This window comes from Lissotriton helveticus, chromosome 10, assembly GCF_964261635.1.
Source record: "Lissotriton helveticus chromosome 10, aLisHel1.1, whole genome shotgun sequence".
In the NCBI taxonomy this organism is placed as follows: Eukaryota; Metazoa; Chordata; class Amphibia; order Caudata; family Salamandridae; genus Lissotriton; species Lissotriton helveticus.
Genome location: NC_136071.1, coordinates 40190896 through 40204432, shown reverse-complemented (window position 1 = coordinate 40204432; position 13537 = coordinate 40190896). Strand labels below are relative to the sequence as shown.

General features: G+C 46.3%; 1 long non-coding RNA gene across 2 annotated transcripts in view; it reads left to right on the top strand.

Moving 5' to 3' along the window:
* The window catches only part of LOC144785855 (uncharacterized), a 92969-nt gene that overhangs the window by 22924 nt on the left and 56508 nt on the right, over positions 1-13537 (top strand). For both annotated transcript variants that reach the window (XR_013602050.1, XR_013602049.1), the window contains exon 2: positions 11652-11747. This is a non-coding gene — a long non-coding RNA (uncharacterized LOC144785855). The remainder of the gene's footprint in view (positions 1-11651; positions 11748-13537) is intronic.

The window sequence follows — 13537 nt, the reverse complement described above, 5'->3', positions numbered from 1 at the left end:
GTATAAGGCGTGCTTCTCATTGAAGGCCTCTCTAGTCCCTATGAGTCCCAGAGCTTTGCATCCTGCCAGCTCACATAGTATAAGGCGTGCTTCTCATTGCAGGGCTCTCTACAAGTCCCAGAGCTTTGCATCCTGCCAGCTCGCATAGTATAAGGCGTGCTTCTCATTGAAGGCCTCTCTACGAGTCCGAGAGCTTTGCATCTTGCCGCCTCACATAGTATAAGGCATATTTCTCATTGCAGGCCTCCCTAGTCCCTATGAGTCCCGGAGCTTTGCATCCTGCCAGCTCACATAGTATAAGGCGTGCTCCGCATTGCAGGCCTCTCTAGTCCCTATGAGTCCCAGAGCTTTGCATCCTGCCAGCTCACATAGTATAAGGCATACTTCTCATTGCAGGCCTCAACGAGTCCCAGAGCTTTGCATCCTGCCAGCTCACATAGTATAAGGCGTGCTTCTCATTGCAGGCCTCTCTACGAGTCCCAGAGCTTTGCATCCTGCCAGCTCACATAGTATAAGGCGTGCTTCTCATTGCAGGGCTCTCTACGAGTCCCAGAGCTTTGCATCCTGCCAGCTCACATAGTATAAGGCGTGCTTCTCATTAAAGGCCTCTCTACGTGTCCCAGAGCTCTGCATCCTGCCAGCTCACATAGTATAAGGCGTGCTTCTCATTGCAGGGCTCTCTACGAGTCCCAGAGCTTTGCATCCTGCCAGCTCACATAGTATAAGGCGTGCTTCTCATTAAAGGCCTCTCTACGAGTCCCAGAGCTTTGCATCCTGCCAGCTCACATAGTATAAGGTGTGCTTCTCATTGCAGGGCTCTCTACGAGTCCCAGAGCTTTGCATCCTGCCAGTTCACATAGTATAAGGCGTGCTTCTCATTGCAGGCCTCTCTAGTCCCTACGAGTCCCAGAGCTTTGCATCCTGCCAGCTCACATAGTATAAGGCGTGCTTCTCATTGCAGGCCTCTCAAGTCCCTATGAGTCCCAGAGCTTTGCATCCTGCCAGCTCACATAGTATAAGGCGTGCTTCTCATTAAAGGCCTTTCTACGTGTCCCAGAGCTCTGCATCCTGCCAGCTCACATAGTATAAAGCGTGCTTCTCATTAAAGGCCTCTCTACGTGTCCCAGAGCTCTGCATCCTGCCAGCTCACATAGTATAAGGCGTGCTTCTCATTGCAGGCCTCTCTACGAGTCCCAGAGCTTTGCATCCTGCCAGCTCACATAGTATAAGGCGTGCTTCTCATTGCAGGGCTCTCTACGAGTCCCAGAGCTTTGCATCCTGCCAGCTCACATAGTATAAGGCGTGCTTCTCATTGCGGCCTCTCTACGAGTCCCAGAACTTTGCATCCTGCCAGCTCACATAGTATAAGGCGTGCTTCTCATTGCAGGGCTCTCTACGCGTCCCAGAGCTTTGCATCCTGCCAGCTCACATAGTATAAGGCGTGCTTCTCATTGCAGGGCTCTCTACGAGTCCCAGAGCTTTGCATCCTGCCAGCTCACATAGTATAAGGCGTGCTTCTTATTGCAGGCCTCTCTACGAGTCCCAGAGCTTTGCATCCTGCCAGTTCACATAGTATAAGGTGTGCTTCTCATTGCAGGCCTCTCTAGTCCCTACGAGTCCCAGAGCTTTGCATCCTGCCAGCTCACATAGTATAAGGCGTGCTTCTCATTGCCGGCCTCTCTAGTCCTTTCGAGTCCCAGAGCTTTGCATCCTGCCAGCTCACATAGTATAAGGCGTGCTTCTCATTGCAGGCCTCTCTACGAGTCCCAGAGCTTTGCATCCTGCCAGCTCACATAGTATAAGGCGTGCTTCTCATTGCAGGGCTCTCTACGAGTCCCAGAGCTTTGCATCCTGCCAGCTCACATAGTATAAGGCGTGCTTCTCATTAAAGGCCTCTCTACGTGTCCCAGAGCTCTGCATCCTGCCAGCTCACATAGTATAAGGCGTGCTTCTCATTGCAGGGCTCTCTACGAGTCCCAGAGCTTTGCATCCTGCCAGCTCACATAGTATAAGGCGTGCTTCTCATTAAAGGCCTCTCTACGAGTCCCAGAGCTTTGCATCCTGCCAGCTCACATAGTATAAGGCGTGCTTCTCATTAAAGGCCTCTCTACGTGTCCCAGAGCTCTGCATCCTGCCAGCTCACATAGTATAATGCGTGCTTCTCATTGCAGGCCTCTCTACGAGTCCCAGAGCTTTGCATCCTGCCAGCTCACATAGTATAAGGCGTGCTTCTCATTGCAGGCCTCTCAAGTCCCTATGAGTCCCAGAGCTTTGCATCCTGCCAGCTCACATAGTATAAGGCGTGCTTCTCATTAAAGGCCTCTCTACGTGTCCCAGAGCTCTGCATCCTGCCAGCTCACATAGTATAAAGCGTGCTTCTCATTAAAGGCCTCTCTACGTGTCCCAGAGCTCTGCATCCTGCCAGCTCACATAGTATAAGGCGTGCTTCTCATTGCAGGCCTCTCTACGAGTCCCAGAGCTTTGCATCCTGCCAGCTCACATAGTATAAGGCGTGCTTCTCATTGCAGGGCTCTCTACGAGTCCCAGAGCTTTGCATCCTGCCAGCTCACATAGTATAAGGCGTGCTTCTCATTGCGGCCTCTCTATGAGTCCCAGAACTTTGCATCCTGCCAGCTCACATAGTATAAGGCGTGCTTCTCATTGCAGGGCTCTCTACGAGTCCCAGAGCTTTGCATCCTGCCAGCTCACATAGTATAAGGCGTGCTTCTTGTTGCAGGCCTCTCTACGAGTCCCAGAGCTTTGCATCCTGCCAGTTCACATAGTATAAGGTGTGCTTCTCATTGCAGGCCTCTCTAGTCCCTACGAGTCCCAGAGCTTTGCATCCTGCCAGCTCACATAGTATAAGGCGTGCTTCTCATTGCCGGCCTCTCTAGTCCTTTCGAGTCCCAGAGCTTTGCATCCTGCCAGCTCACATAGTATAAGGCGTGCTTCTCATTGCAGGGCTCTCTACGAGTCCCAGAGCTTTGCATCCTGCCAGCTCACATAGTATAAGGCGTGCTTCTCATTGCGGCCTCTCTACGAGTCCCAGAACTTTGCATCCTGCCAGCTCACATAGTATAAGGCGTGCTTCTCATTGCAGGGCTCTCTATGAGTCCCAGAGCGTTGCATCCTGCCAGCTCACATAGTATAAGGTGTGCTTCTCATTGCAGGGCTCTCTACGAGTCCCAGAGCTTTGCATCCTGCCAGCTCACATAGTATAAGGTGTGCTTCTCATTGCAGGGCTCTCTACGAGTCCCAGAGCTTTGCATCCTGCCAGTTCACATAGTATAAGGTGTGCTTCTCATTGCAGGCCTCTCTAGTCCCTACGAGTCCCAGAGCTTTGCATCCTGCCAGCTCACATAGTATAAGGCGTGCTCCTCATTGCCGGCCTCTCTAGTCCTTACGAGTCCCAGAGCTTTGCATCCTGCCAGCACACATAGTATAAGGCATACTTCTCATTGCAGGCCTCTCTACGAGTCCCAGAGCTTTGCATCCTGCCAGCTCAGATAGTATAAGGCGTGCTTCTCATTGCAGGCCTCTCTAGTCCCTACGAGTCCCAGAGCTTTGCATCCTGCCAGCTCACATAGTATAAGGCATATTTCTCATTGCAGGGCTCTTTACTCCCTATGAGTCCCAGAGCTTTGCATCCTGCCAGCTCACATAGTATAAGGCGTGCTTCTCATTGCAGGCCTCTCTACGAGTCCCAGAGCTTTGCATCTTGCCAGCTCACATAGTATAAGGCGTGCTTCTCATTGCGGCCTCTCTACGAGTCCCAGAGCTTTGCATCCTGCCAGCTCACATAATATAAGGCATATTTCTCATTGCAGGCCTTTCTAGTCCCTATGAGTACCAGAGCTTTGCATCCTGCCAGCTCACATAGTATAAGGCATACTTCTCATTGCAGGCTTCTACGAGTCCCAGAGCTTTGCATCCTGCCAGCTCACATAGTATAAGGCGTGCTTCTCATTGCAGGGCTCTCTACGAGTCCCAGAGCTTTGCATCCTGCCAGCTCACATAGTATAAGGCGTGCTTCTCATTGCAGGCCTCTCTACGAGTCCCAGAGCTTTGCATCTTGCCAGCTCACATAGTATAAGGCGTGCTTCTCATTGCAGGATTCTCTACGAGTCCCAGAGCTTTGCATCCTGCCAGCTCACATAGTATAAGGCGTGCTTCTCATTGCGGCCTCTCTACGAGTCCCAGAGCTTTGCATCCTGCCAGCTCACATAGTATAAGGCATATTTCTCATTGCAGGCCTTTCTAGTCCCTATGAGTACCAGAGCTTTGCATCCTGCCAGCTCACATAGTATAAGGCGTGCTTCTCATTGAAGGCCTCTCTAGTCCCTATGAGTCCCAGAGCTTTGCATCCTGCCAGCTCACATAGTATAAGGCGTGCTTCTCATTGCAGGGCTCTCTACGAGTCCCAGAGCTTTGCATCCTGCCAGCTCACATAGTGTAAGGCGTGCTTCTCATTGCAGGGCTCTCTACAAGTCCCAGAGCTTTGCATCCTGCCAGCTCACATAGTATAAGGCGTGCTTCTCATTGAAGGCCTCTCTACGAGTCAGAGAGCTTTGCATCTTGCCGCCTCACATAGTATAAGGCGTGCTTCTCATTGCAGGGCTCTCTACGAGTCCCAGAGCTTTGCATCCTGCCAGCTCACATAGTATAAGGCGTGCTTCTCATTGCAGGCCTCTCTAGTCCCTATGAGTCCCAGAGCTTTGCATCCTGCCAGCTCACATAGTATAAGGCGTGCTCCGCATTGCAGGCCTCTCTAGTCCCTATGAGTCCCAGAGCTTTGCATCCTGCCAGCTCACATAGTATAAGGCATACTTCTCATTGCAGGCCTCAACGAGTCCCAGAGCTTTGCATCCTGCCAGCTCACATAGTATAAGGCGTGCTTCTCATTGCAGGCCTCTCTATGAGTCCCAGAGCTTTGCATCCTGCCAGCTCACATAGTATAAGGCGTGCTTCTCATTGCAGGCCTCTCTACGAGTCCCAGAGCTTTGCATCTTGCCGCCTCACATAGTATAAGGCGTGCTTCTCATTGCAGGCCTCTCTATGAGTCCCAGAGCTTTGCATCCTGCCAGCTCACATAGTATAAGGCGTGCTTCTCATTGCAGGCCTCTCTACGAGTCCCAGAGCTTTGCATCCTGCCAGCTCACATAGTATAAGGCATGCTTCTCATTGAAGGCCTCTCAACGAGTCCCAGAGCTTTGCATCCTGCCAGCTCACATAGTATAAGGCGTGCTTCTCATTGCAGGCCTCTCTACGAGTCCCAGAGCGTTGCATCTTGCCGCCTCACATAGTATAAGGCGTGCTTCTCATTGCAGGCCTCTCTACGAGTCCCAGAGCTTTGCATCCTGCCAGCTCACATAGTATAAGGCGTGCTTCTCATTGCAAGCCTCTCTACTAGTCCCAGAGCTTTGCATCCTGCCAGCTCACATAGTATAAGGCGTGCTTCTCATTGCAGGCCTCTCTACGAGTCCCAGAGCTTTGCATCCTGCCAGCTCACATAGTATAAGGCGTGCTTCTCATTGCAGGGCTCTCTACGAGTCCTAGAGCTTTGCATCCTGCAAGCTCACATAGTATAAGGCGTGCTTCTCATTGCAGGCCTCTCTACGAGTCCCAGAGCTTTGCATCCTGCAAGCTCACATAGTATAAGGCGTGCTTCTCATTGCAGGCCTCTCTACGAGTCCCAGAGCTTTGCATCCTGCAAGCTCACATAGTATAAGGCGTGCTTCTCATTGCAGGATTCTCTACGAGTCCCAGAGCTTTGCATCCTGCCAGCTCACATAGTATGAGGCGTGCTTCTCATTAAAGGCCTCTCTACGAGTCCCAGAGCTTTGCATCCTGCCAGCTCACATAGTATAAGGCGTGCTTCTTATTGCAGGCCTCTCTACGAGTCCCAGAGCTCTGCATCCTGCCAGCTCACATAGTATAAAGCGTGCTTCTCATTAAAGGCCTCTCTACGTGTCCCAGAGCTCTGCATCCTGCCAGCTCACATAGTATAAGGCGTGCTTCTCATTGCAGGCCTCTCTACGAGTCCCAGAGCTGTGCATCCTGCCAGCTTACATAGTATAAGGCGTGCTTCTCATTGCAGGGCTCTCTACGAGTCCCAGAGCTTTGCATCCTGCCAGCTCACATAGTATAAGGCGTGCTTCTTATTGCAGGCATCTCTACGAGTCCCAGAGCTTTGCATCCTGCCAGTTCACATAGTATAAGGTGTGCTTCTCATTGCAGGCCTCTCTAGTCCCTACGAGTCCCAGAGCTTTGCATCCTGCCAGCTCACATAGTATAAGGCGTGCTTCTCATTGCCGGCCTCTCTAGTCCTTACGAGTCCCAGAGTTTTGCATCCTGCCAGCACACATCGTATAAGGCATACTTCTCATTGCAGGCCTCTCTACGAGTCCCAGAGCTTTGCATCCTGCCAGCTCAGATAGTATAAGGCGTGCTTCTCATTGCAGGCCTCTCTAGTCCCTACGAGTCCCAGAGCTTTGCATCCTGCCAGCTCACATAGTATAAGGCATATTTCTCATTGCAGGCCTCTCTAGTCCCTATGAGTCCCAGAGCTTTGCATCCTGACAGCTCACATAGTATAAGGCGTGCTTCTCATTGCAGGCCTCTCTAGTCCCTACGAGTCCCAGAGCTTTGCATCCTGCCAGCTCACATAGTATAAGGCGTGCTTCTCATTGCCGGCCTCTCTAGTCCTTACGAGTCCCAGAGTTTTGCATCCTGCCAGCACACATCGTATAAGGCATACTTCTCATTGCAGGCCTCTCTACGAGTCCCAGAGCTTTGCATCCTGCTAGCTCAGATAGTATAAGGCGTGCTTCTCATTGCAGGCCTCTCTAGTCCCTACGAGTCCCAGAGCTTTGCATCCTGCCAGCTCACATAGTATAAGGCATATTTCTCATTGCAGGCCTCTCTAGTCCCTATGAGTCTCAGAGCTTTGCATCCTGCCAGCTCACATAGTATAAGGCGTGCTTCTCATTGCAGGGCTCTCTACGAGTCCCAGAGCTTTGCATCCTGCAAGCTCACATAGTATAAGGCGTGCTTCTCATTGCAGGCCTCTCTACGAGTCCCAGAGCTTTGCATCCTGCAAGCTCACATAGTATGTAGATCATAACCCAGAATGTTTTACCATGAGGATGAAGATTCTTATGTATATAAATTAGACCATTGCTATTGAAATTTAAGATCCAAGCAGGACTGTTAGGCCGTTGCATCAACCATGCTGTGCGGCGACTAGTTGTATTTACATTTCACCCATTTGAGCCCTTCACTATATCTGTGCAAGAAACTAATGCAGAATATGTTGTCAATTTTCACATGCATCACAGCTGCATGTATAATGAATGAAATCTAAGAATACTTGTATCACTAAATGCAAGGAAATGACAGCAGAATGTAAAGACTGCTATAGGTTTAATGCCATTGGTATTCCAAAGACCTATTTTACAGCTCTTACCTTTTTATTTCCCCTGCCTCATTTCAGCATTTCATGATCTGTAACAGCAATCTTGGAAATAAGAATCTCTGATCATTACTCACTACAGGGAGGTTTTCCTCCTTCCCTCCTTCTGTGACTGATGCCAAATAAGTAACAGAAGATATTGACCATCTAACCACAGAGTCAGATATATTTAGCGTCATGTCGTGGAATATTGCGGGACTACGGTCCAAAAGAGATGACTCCCTCTGGTTGTCATCATTAACCTCCACAGACATTGTTGCATTCCAAGAAACATGGGATAGGAAGGGAGACTTCTGGGTGGATGGCTATAAGACTTATACAGTGCCGGCGCGGCCTTCTTTAGCAGGGAGATCAAAGGGAGGGCTAATGCTCCTAGTCTCCATTAGATTAAAAGGGACAGTAAGAATGTTGGATGTTCGATCCCCTAATGTACTTGCTATAGAATTTATGGACCTAAGCTATGGCAAAACACTTGTGATACATTTTTATAATGCAGAGGAAGGGGGGCAACACAACGAACACTTCTTTTGACCCATTTTTTAAAAGATTATAAAAGTCAACAAACCACTTTCGTGTATATTATTATTTTGGGAGATTTTAATATTAATTTGTGTAAACATAATTGTCGAATAAGGGAGGACCATGGTCCCGCGTTTGCATCAGTCCCCCATTTTGAACATACTATGAAGGGGGAGGCGCTGGAATACCTTCTGGCATCCTGTGATTTATATGAACCGAGCTTTTATGACACGCAAGAGAGGGTTTCCACATTTAAGGGTCGGGAGAATAATTCAATTATCGACTACATATTTATCTCACCGGCCTTGTTAAAACATGTAATTGTGTATAATGCAATTTTGTCCCAATTCAGTGATCATAATCCAGTGATTATTAAACTTGATGGCGGTTTTGAATATTTAGAATTAGGGTCAGGGGTTAGAGGGCCAACACATGTCAAAACAAAAGAGCGAGGGAGGAGGCTGAAATGGTCTAAAATTATACCTGAAGATCTGTTAAATTGCCTACATGTTAGAGTCAAGGATGGACTGGAAATATGTAATAATCAGTCTCCACAAGGGAAGGAAATAATTACTGCCTTTGAAAAAATTTGTAAACAGGTGGCCCTGGAACTTACATGCCCAGCTAAACATAAACCGGTTAAACTGAAACGATGGTTTGATTCCAACTGCTCTAGGGCGCACCAATCCTTGTTGAAAGCACTGAAAAAGAAACCCAGAGATAATCTTTTAATTAAGGATCTAAGGAAAGATTATAAAAATGCCCAGTTAACCAGAAAAAAGGAAATTAAACAAATGGCGTGGGAAAGTTTAATGGACACGGCAGTATTGAAGGACAGTGCTAAATTTTGGGATATAGTTAACAGCCCTCTTTTTACCGGGGATGAGAATAGGCTACTGGACATTATTATCTCAGAGCAGGACTGGATCTCCCATTTTGAAATGATGTATGCTAGTAAGACAAATGTTCCCCCATTTTTGTCAGACGCGGGCGATGATGAAAAGAGAGATGTAGCTTTTAGTATAATGGAGGTGGAGCAGGCCATAAATGATACCAAAAGTAACAAGGCGCCTGGCCCAGACGGAGTGCCTGCCGATTTACTCAAGAGTAATCCAAAGGAGTGGGCAAACATCTTGACAAATGTTTTTAATACAACTACTAAAGCAGGTTTTCCTGAAACATGGGCTAAATCCATCATAATACCGGTGTTTAAGAAGGGACAAAGGGGGGAACCGCGCTGCTATCGACCCATTTCGTTGATTGATTCATCGGTGAAAATTATGGGTAGAGTCATACTGAATAAATTAACAAAATGGTCCACGGATAATAAAATCTTGTCGGATTGCCAGTATGGCTTCAGAGCAGGCAGAAGCACAGAGGATCAGTGCCTGAATCTTTATCTGTTATCACAGAAGTACCCTAGAGCGGCCAAAGGGTTGATTTATCTTGGTTTTATGGACCTCTCCACAGCGTTTGATCTAGTTAATAGATCAAAGCTGTGGAGAATGTTACTGGACATGGGTTTTGAGCCTGGCCTGGTATATTTTATGGCTGACCTACACAGGGATTTAATGGCAAGTGTAAGGTTAACCCAGGAAGGAGCTTGCTCACGGTCCTTTAAATCAGGTAGAGGGGTCAGACAAGGGTGCATACTGGCCCCTCTCCTTTTTACTCTATATGTGAACTCCTCAGATAAATATTTGTTAACATCTACACTGGACATTCCGCGTATAGGAGAAACTTTCATCCCAGTTCTCCTATACGCGGATGACGCGGTCCTAATAGCCCGTACCCCACTCGGTCTACAAAGATTTCTAATTGCGTTTGGGGCTTTTATGGATTCCTTGGATCTGGTTGTAAACAGTGCCAAATCCCCCACTATGGTAATGGGGCCTGGAAGAAAGAAGGCTAGAACATTTTTCTGCAAGGATGCAGAATTAAAAAGGGTAAAATCCTTCACATATTTGGGCATATTGTTCGACGAACAATACTCTTGGGCCCCCCCAACTTCTGGCAAAAAAAAACTCAATGACCAGGGCAACTTCGGCCGTTAAAAGTTTTTCCCAAAGACTAGGAGGCAGGCCATGCGAAGCTGTACTTTCCATCTATAAGGCTAAATACCTTTCAGCAGCATTGTATGGTTCAGCAATCTGGGGGTATAAGCAAGCGGAGGAATTACAAAAAGTTGAGAACAAATTCTTCCATTCTATCCTCGCAGTCCCCCAATCCTCCCCTACCTTTTCAGTACATCAGGAGTTAGGGATGGGGTTTGTGGCTGATTCCATTAGTGTGGTCCCCCTTATATGTTGGCTAAAAGTATGGATTAATTCAGACCTAAACCTAAATCATTTGATTATGAAAGACTGTCTTAAACTTGATAAAGCTAAGGATATCCAGTGGTTATCCTACGTTTGCCATGAGCTGAGGCAATTGGGCCGACCTGACCTATTTGAAAACCCGGCTTCAATTGTTAAAGGGGACATCGTTTGGGTGAAGAAAAATGTTATGGCCCGTAGAGCGATGGAGAGGGAGGCGAGTGAGATTAAAAGACCTCTTGTTAGAGCTCATTATTTACTGTCCAAGACAACATCGATAGAGCCGTATTTACAGATAGTTACAAGGCCTTTCCACCGCATTCTATTGACAAAGTTTAGGTTTAATTTAATGCATTATGCCCTGGGAGTGTTTGATGGGTGGGGTAAACCTGAGGATACGGCACTTTGTAAATGCGATGATATGTCTATACAGGATACATTGCACTTTACTTTCTTTTGCGGATATTATTACGAGAGCAGGTTAAAAATTTTAAGACCGTTGTTAAGACGTTGGGGATTGCCCAGGTGAGGCCTGCTTTATTATATTTACAGCTGCTTGATAGTCCCTGGGTAATTTTTAATGTGGCTAGTTTTCTGGTTGCTGCTATTCGTGCAAAGAAGTTAAGAGGTATAAATAACATTGATGGTATGGATATTTTGTGCTCATGATCACTGCTACTGAATTTTTAATGAGGACAAGTTATTTCTTCTTCACAATTTCGCCTACCTCATTTTTTAAAGTACGCCTTCTGATAAATTTTTAAATACACTGTTAATGTCGATTTTTAAAACTTTTAATTTTGTTTTTACAGAATATAATGAATGTAATTTTTGTATGTTTGTGTGTACTTTGTATGATTTTAAATAATCGAATAAAGTGGTATTGACTTGAGTAAGAGGAAGGGGCTCTGCATTCCCTGCCCTGACAAATTAATGGAGGAAAGAAGTTTAGCAGAGCAGACAAAGAGGCCAGACTGCAGAGAAGTGTCTTCCTTCCATCCATGTCTTCCACAAAGACATTGCAATCCATTGTATGTGACCCTGGCAACTACTGGTATAGTCATAGGAAGTTTGATACAGCATGTAACATCCATAGACTTATAGCTCACCTCAGAGACTACAACAAACATTAAAGGCACGCTCCCTTGTTAAGGACCCTCATCTTACACGGACTAAATAAACCCAGGGTGGCATTTAATGGCTGAATGGGCCACCGGGGATGGCTATAAGGTGTAATTTACGGCTACCCAGGAGACAGTGGTTATTATTACAATACTTCAATAATTACTGCAAATACTGTTCATTAGGAATTGCATTGTCCATGTGTGTTTTCTATTTGCCTATAGTCCGAAGAGGATAAGAAGAATGTCCTGAGACTGCAGGACCTGGCAGACAAACTGCAGTTGAAGGTCAAAGCCTACAAGAGACAAGCTGAGGAATCTGTAAGTAACAAAGGGTTTTAAACATATTGCTCACAATAGATCTGCTACTTTTGCACAAATATAGATCCTAAACTATGTATGACATAACTACAACTCTTAACAGGGTAGTGGTCCTAAATCATGTTTAGTTTGACTAACAAACAACAAACAAAGAGTGATATCAGTGTAGCCATCACACTCTTTAATGGCCATGTTCAGAAGCTCTGCTTAGAAACCTGAAGAAGGTGTTAAACGGAAATTGTCTGGTAAATAAAGACTCATTGATAAAGAACTCTGATCCCCACATGCAATAATCTTCATGAGTATGGAACAATACACTCTTCCTGTGCGCTCCTTTTATTTTCCAAAACCTGGCAGAAAGAAGGTTTCTATCCTGAGCTTCTTATGGCCCTATCTAATCAAGTGTTGGCCGCCTCTAGGATCCTCTGACATGAAGTGCCTCTGAGTTTCACACAGGAGAATGGATCTATCAGACAATCAGACATCTTCCAGCAGGATTGCAACTCTAGGGTACAGGTGGGGAGCTGAAGGAACAGCTGGAATACATTATACAATACAGTAGAGATATTTTGGCTGCATGAAATGTAGCACATTTGGGGCCTATGTAGTGAGAGTCAGTGAGAGAGCACAAGTTTGGAAAAAAAATGTATAAGTACGCCATATTTACAAGCACGTAGTTAGTTTAAACATGTTTTGCACACGAGTGTTTTATATCTAGGAGTGAAAATATACAGAGTGTTTTATATTCAGTAGTGAAATGTATAGAATGTTAAGTAGAGTAACTATAATTGTAACGGTGTGAGATTAATGTAGAAATGTTGGAATGAATATGAAAACCTCACGTTCTCATGTTAAAAGAATCATGTCCGAATTAAATGTAACTTTAAAATCCAGTATTATGTGTAGGCCTTAGGGCAATTCACAGCAAACCTGAACGTGCTGCTAAATTAATGTGAGATAAGGTTGACATGGTTCTTCCAAATGTACTATTGAACTTAGGGTTAAAAGTATATGCTTTATAGATGTGTTATTTTAGAAACGTATGCTAGTTAAGAATGTTTGCTGTTTAAATCAAGTTAACGTTTTAAGAGTGCAGGGACCTGCTGCATGTAAATCAAGTAGGCCAGAGGAGATAATGTCATGTCGTTTAAATCGTCATGTGCTCGTTAGAGAAGAGGTCGCGAGGTGTCCATCACAGAGCTTTGAGAGTGTTTTACGACTTAAGATATGGTGGAGTCTGGAATTTGAGGCCCACTGCAGGACGAGCTGTATGCAGGTGCGAGGGTCCTAATCAGCTCGAATGAAAGGGACTTTGTTCAGTGGCGCCTTGCGCAGGCCTGTAGGAGTTTCCAGGAATTTCAGGGGGTATCAGCGCACTGGAGAAGAAGCCCGGGAACCAAGGTCAACTATAACGAGGGTCTTGAAGAGTACCATCATGGAGTTTGCCGCGCAAAGATGTACCACGTGAGGGGCGTCCCAAGGGGCGTTTCTATTGAAAATGTGATTTGGTATTAGGGAAAGAGACCCGGGAGGAGAGCAGAGCAGATGATTTTGGGAGCCTAAGGAAGCGGATGGGTAGGCAGATAGGCTGATCAGGAGAGACCCATTATTAGAGAAGAGACAAAGAGAAGTGCGTGATCTTCTTAGGAAGTCACCACGGCTGACACCTAGAGGGTTAAGATCTTGCTAAGTAGGGATGTCATTTAAAATAGTGTAGGGACAGACTAACCTTAATTTTCTTTTCTGTAATGACTTTGAGATTGCAACTTATATCTATTTTGACAACCCTT